Source organism: Populus alba, chromosome 1, assembly GCF_005239225.2.
Source record: "Populus alba chromosome 1, ASM523922v2, whole genome shotgun sequence".
NCBI classification, from domain to species: Eukaryota; Viridiplantae; Streptophyta; class Magnoliopsida; order Malpighiales; family Salicaceae; genus Populus; species Populus alba.
The window spans coordinates 17021350-17028393 of NC_133284.1; the positions used below are offsets into that span (position 1 = coordinate 17021350).

Consider the following 7044-nt stretch of genomic DNA (forward strand, 5'->3'; position numbering starts at 1 on the left):
AAGTACTATGCTCTTCATTGTGTTTAATTTATAATTTTATATAAGTCAAAGTCTGTTCATATATTAATTGAACTGAACGGTCCAAGACGACCACTACCTTGATTTTGTAATTGCTGCAAAGTCGTAAAAAGTTGCCTTCACTTTCATTGGTGGGTACCCTTCTGAGCATTTTTATAAAATTCAAAGTTGCGTCCCCTTTTCTTTTGGTGGGAACTCCTCTTGTATTTTCCTAATGCTTCAGTAGTAACCATGCCATAATTAATTCGTAGACTTGACCCATGATCGGTCACTTTCGTATTGAATGAGGATGGACCCTGTTTATATAAATATCATGTTTAATTAATCATATGGTTAATTACTGTTTTTTATAAATAAAATTTACTGAGATTAACATGTTATTTAATGATTTTTTAAAAAATTTAAATAAAATTAAAATTTTAAATTAAATATTATAAACAAAATGATCACCAAATTAAAAAATTAAAAAGTCATTGTTGGTATTTTGTAATTGCTTTCACTTTCGTTGGTGCGAACTCCTATGTAATTTCCTAATACTTGAGAAGTAACCATGCAATTATAATTCGTCGACTTGATCCATGATAGATCCCCTTTTGTATTGAATCAGGATGGACCCAGTTTATAAAAGAGTATTGTTCTCAAGACCACATAATATATATATATATATATATATATATATATATATATATATATATATATATGTGCAGGCAGAGTAACAAAACAAAACCATTATTTTATTACCCTGCAAAGTTTTCTCTCGATGCTGGGTGGAATATCAAAGCACCTTTTCGGTGCATACCCAGCCCTTCTTCTTCTAGTCATCCTAGCCGGTCACCAGAGTTGCAGTGCTAGAAAAGAACAGTGTTTACTGCGCTCCATCTTCTTGTGGCAACATCCATAATATTAGCTTCCCTTTTCGACTAAGCACTGATCCCAATAGCTGCGGCAACAAAAAATATGAACGAACTTGTGAAAACAACCGCCCAGCTTTATACTGGAAGGGGGTAAAATATTACGTTCAGGCAATCGATTACAGCAACTTCACGATTCGAGTTGTGGGATGCTGATATTCAGAAGGATGATTGCTTCTCTATCCCTCGTCATTCTTTAATCTTAGATTTCTCTGACAACTTTTATCTTCCATATTATCTTTCAGAGAATACATCAACTTTTGTTCTTATGAGTTGCCCAAATCCAATACAGAGTCCTCTGCACTATACTGTGAATGCTTCTTCATGCAAAAATGGTAGTACTTCTTTTTAATTCCACAATATGGAGGTTATTCCAGCTATGTCTTAATTGATTCTTCCTTGGGGCCATACCGGACTCGTGCCGTGTAAAATTTGATGTATTACACTTTTCAGCCGAAAAAATAGGACCAATATGTCCTATATAGAGGTCCGCGATAGTATTCTATATGGGTTTGATCTTTCATGGTCTGGGGCCTGTTGTGATTTTCTGAAAGAGAACCCCTGCAAACTTGATACAGCCAACATAAGCATGTATTTGATGTATTGCGGACGTATTATCCGCGGTAGTACTCTCTCTCTCTCTCTCTCTCACCCACACAGTTCGCTGATAAAAAGAGGAAAATAATGCGTTACCGTTTGTCTTAAGCTCTTATTAGCTCTTTCATTCATATCAGTTGCATAATTATTCTCTTAAAAGGATTTTAATTAATTTCATTAATTTAACTCTTTCTTTTTATATATATATATAGATGTAGGATTAAGCGGTTCTCCAATCCAAATTGCAATAGGTAAGTACCTCTCTTTCAGATCACAGTTATATTTTATATCAATATGCGAATATAAACATGATTGTCATATTTATTTTATTTTATTTTATAATTTATTTGTTTTGTTTGAAATAATAATAATAATAATAATTAATTTTATTATTATTACCAATACACGGAACATTAACATATATTATCCAATGGGCAATGACCAAGTACTTGGCTTGATTTTTAAACACCACCTCCACATCCACAGTTATATATAAAATTTATCTCTCTCTTTCTCTCTCATATTTTAAAATCTTCTATCTTTTTTTTTACAGCCTTATTAATTTTTTTAAAAACAAATATTTTCTCTATCATAATTTTAATTTTACACCCTATATATATAGAAAACTGACTTTCACCTTGTAATGATAATTTAAAATATTATATACAATTCCTCAACCTTTTTAAATCAAAATGCATAATTATTTTATATTCCCCAATAAAAAGTAATATCGATGTTACTTGGTCTCTTTATTATTTGTTTTGTTTTCCTTGCAGGTTTTTCTGACTAATCGTATACTGAGATACCTTTGTAAGAACTTTTCTATTTATCTAAATTCTTGAACATAAAACCTAAATAATGGACAGATCTTTAGAAACTTTGCTATTACGTAAACTCTCTAACTTTTCTACCTAAAATCTTGAAAAATGCATGAAAGATTGTGAAAGGTCGAGTATGAAGTCAGGATATCCACTATAAATGCCTATTTCTAGCTAAGTTTAAAGTAAATTTAAGAAGTTTTGCCATTAAAAATATATGAATTTGTTGAAATGATTAGCTCTCAGAATGATAATTATCCACTCTGTTAATAATGAATTCAATTCGATAATTTTTTAGTACATTTCTTCTTAATTTTGCTTTAAACTCTTCAAGTTTATTTCTAGCTATCAGGTTATTTGAATACCAAAACACACTTGTCTGCTTTTTCCTTCAGTTAAATTTATGAATTATAAGATTCTGAATATTGACGCAATGTTATCTTTTCCTTGAAATGTAGATGTCGATGTATGGCCGATAAACACGTATTTAGATGGTGAGGAGTCTTTATTGATTATGGTTCAATTTTGCAAAAAGAATATACGATTAGATTTGATACATTTATCTCAAAGGCATTTTCTTTATTTTTTTTGTATACCAAAATCTTAGACACTGACAAGTGACAATACCTTTTCTTCTTTCTTTTTTTGATGAATATAGCTTACGACTGGATATATTATCGAAGCTCGGGTGAGTTAATTATTTTATCTTATTATAACTCTTTCTAAGAAGAGTAGTACTAATAAATTTATTTGTGAATTGTGATATATGAAAACGAAACACATATATATATATATATATCCTAAAGGATTTAAATAATGCCCTTTTCGTTCATGCTAGCCTTTCATTTATATTTTTTATATATATATTTCACATATTTACTTTGCTCTTTTTCCGTTATTATAGGGCAACTGCGATTGAGATTCAACTTTTATAAAAATGGTGAGGATTAATTAGCTCATGCATGTCTTATTTAGGCTAAATTACAATCTTTCTCTTACAAAAATGGATGTGAAAGTTTTCTTTTATTCGGTTCAAAGAGTTAATCTAAATATTTGGTGTTAGTTTAGATAATTATACTTAATTATATATTAGTTTAATTAGAAGTATCATAAAATTATTACAAAAACCATACAAAAGTTTAAAATTATTACAATTCAAAATTCCTTAATAATTTTTCTTGAAGGGATGGTTTTAAAAAAAATTTAATGCATATATATTGGGTATAAATAGAATTTTTTTTTTAATATTTTATTTTCCTTATAAGAGGTTATTATAATTTAATTAAGAATCTTACAATTGCTAAAATATGATGTATAAACTATTTACATTTTCATATGATTATACATGCATTGTTTAGCGCATGAGAGCATCGAGATAGAAGTTTTTTTTGAATTTAACAAAAGATTATTAGTAAGTTTATCCATATAATCTTATTTTAGTCCTTATGTATTCTTGGTTATAATTATTACAATTTTAGTTTCTCTCTTCAAATTAGGATTTTGTTGAAACTTTCTTGGATTTTATGTGTCCAAGGCAACTATTCAAAGTGACTGTCAAAAGCATTGCCTTTATGTAATATTGCTTGTGTTTCTTAGTTTTTATTTGTTTTCATTCCCTTCATGTATTTATTTGGCAGGACCTAATTCTTCTTATATACCGAAGACCATCTCTTCAGATGCACTAAGCATTTTCATAATTTTGCTCATTACTCTTCTTGTGCTACTTGTGTTCATCGTAAGTGCTCTCTTTTGCTTTCTTGGAATAACTGTGAACCATTAAATGTATGTATATATTAAGATGCAAAATCATTAAGATGAAAAATCTTTAAAGATAATATCAATTTTAGAGATACATATTTAATAGTTTCATCCATGCATTACCTTTTGCTCATTTTCATCATTTAAATTGTTAAAAATAAGTCTTTCAAATTTAAATTCCTCAATTCAATTCTAATTACTTATTTTCTTGCAACCGATGCCAATTTTTCAATTAAATATGGAGAAGTGTCAAAAATTTAGAAATGCCAAGTTACCAAAAATAAAAGAAAGATAATACAAATTATAAAAAATAACAAATGGGAAACATTAGGGAAAAAAATCAAACTTAAAATCTCTAAAACTCTTAGAGACAAATTAAATACTAGATTAAAATGGAAAAAAAATAAATTGTAACCCTTCATTGAAATTTTAAAATGGACAATGAATGTATATTAAGATTCAAAACCATTAAATGCGATATTATCTCTAAGTATTGGCACTTCAATGGTTTCATCCATTATCTTTTGCATATCTAAAAAATTATCAATTAAAAATAGAAAAAATAAATTGCAAAGCATCTAGTAAAAAAAAAGAAATGGAGTATTTTTAAAAAAAATTTAAATATTAAAAAATAAAAAATTTAAATAGAAAAGAATGACTTAACATATTTTATTTTTTCTCTTTTTTCTCTGTTATGAAAAAATAATATTTACAATACTCTATGGTGTTTTTTTTTTTCTAATGGTTTGTCAATTTCATTTTTCAATCTAATTTTTTTATTTAAATTTATCTCAATTTTCAAAATTTGAAAATTTTTTCTAATATTTCTCAATTGTTGATTTTATAAAAATGTTTAATTATTCTTTTTTTAAAAAAATTATAGGTGTAAAATTCTATATTCTTGGCATGCGTTGACATTTAATGGAAGCATTGATCAAATCACACAAGAGGGATCATATTAAAAAATATCTAGAGTAAAGGGACTGAACGAATAAAAAAAAATAATATTAAAAATATCAAGAATGGAGGTGTGAAATATACAATTATTTCATTGTTTATTAGAGCTCTGAGTTTAAAATTAGAGGATTATGATGGAATTAAAAAAATGAATTAAATTTTGAGGACTCATTTTAATTAATGTTCTAAGAAATAAAGAGAGATATTTTATAAGTTAATGAATAAAATTACAAAATTTGAAAACAACATATATTGGCAAGAAAAACTTGACATATATATGTTTTTATGTTTTGATTTTTCCCTTAAATCAATGAAATCTCAATTAAATTTTATTTGGTGATAAGAATTTCAAATTTTAAAAAAACAATTGATGCTTTTGTGGATACATGTTTGAATTAAGAATCATAATTTCATTTAGAAAAAATATTTACATGGCAATCTAATAACAAATAATATGTTTCCATAATTGATTAATGTTCTTATTAATGTCTATATGCAGGGATATATCATACACTATTATTCATTTGTGGGCTTCCATGTCTCATAACCTTATTGGTCTATAAATAGCGAAGAAGGCATTTATCATTGTATTGTAAGATTGAAGAATTCTTGCAAAGTCATGATCATAATCTCATGCTTATAAGGTACTCTTACTCGGAGATTAAGAAGATAACTCACGGATTCAATGACAAGTTAGGTGAAGGAGGTTATGGCTCGGTGTACAAAGGAAAGCTTCGTAGTGGCCGTTTTGCAGCTGTAAAAATTTAACGCAAAGAAAAAGGTAATGGGCAAGAATTTATCAATGAAGTTGCAACCATTGGAAGAATTCACCATTGCAATGTGGTGCAGCTTATAGGCTTTACTGTTGAGGGCTCAAAGCGTGCCCTTATATATGAGTTCATGCCTAATGGATCTCTTGAAAGGTATATTTTTTCTAGGCAAGGTACCATACCGCTGAGCAACCAGAAAATATATGAAATTTCTCTTGGGGTGGCTCATGGCATTGAATATCTACATCAAGGTTGTGACATGCAGATTTTGCATTTTGACATCAAGCCTCACAACATTCTTCTCGATGAAAATTTCACTCCAAAAGTCTCAGATTTCGGACTTGCAAAATTGTATCCAACTAATAATAGCATTGTGTCTCTTACAAAGCTGATGTCTATAGTTTTGGGATGTTGTTGATGGAAATGGTTGGTAGAAGAAAAAATCTGAATGCATTGGCAGATCATTCAAGTCAGATGTACTTCCCTTCATGGATTTATGACCAAGTTAATGAAGGAAAGGATATACTTGAAGATCAAGTGACAGAGCAGGAAAAGAACACAATAAAAAAGATGACTATAGTGGCATTATGGTGCATACAATTGAAGCCTATTGATCGTCCATCGATGCATAGAGTTGTACAGATGCTTGAAGCAGATATTGAATCTCTACAAATGCCTCCTAAGCCTTTTCTTGTTCCATAACAGACATCAAATGATGATAGGATCAATATGGCTAATCCAACAAGTTTAAGAGATCCGTCGAATGTTTGTAGTGTTGATTCTTCATATCAATTTGGTCGTTGATAGAAATACTCTTATATGTTTGTTTATTTAAGTAATATGTTAATTTTGTATGCCTTAAATATCTGAATTTTGATGATAGTCGTGTTTCTTGTTGCATGCGTGCAGCGTGGCGGTGATCGCCCCCCCATCATCGAGTGTGGTAAGTCTATCTATTGTGAAAAATATGGTGAGACAAGGAATTCTTTGTCTCCTAGCGGTGAGAAATGGAGTGGGAGTCGCCACCTATTATTTTGGTCACTAGGAACCCTAACTGGTCTTAGAGATTGGGTACGGAGATTGGTTGCGTAAAGGGAAGGTATTAGCTCCCCAAATACGCCCTGCCTAAGGTAAGCTTCATTGTTTTATTGTCTAAAAAATTCTAAGGTCCTATCATGTTGGTTCGTCTAGGGTTCAAGAGAAGCCTTCCTCAAT

The 7044-nt window shown here is 29.4% G+C and overlaps 1 pseudogene; it reads left to right on the forward strand.

The window, feature by feature from the left end:
* The first annotated feature begins 1395 nt into the window (after positions 1-1395).
* Positions 1396-6729, forward strand: LOC118062644 (rust resistance kinase Lr10-like; annotated as a pseudogene).
* The last annotated feature ends 315 nt before the right edge of the window (positions 6730-7044 follow it).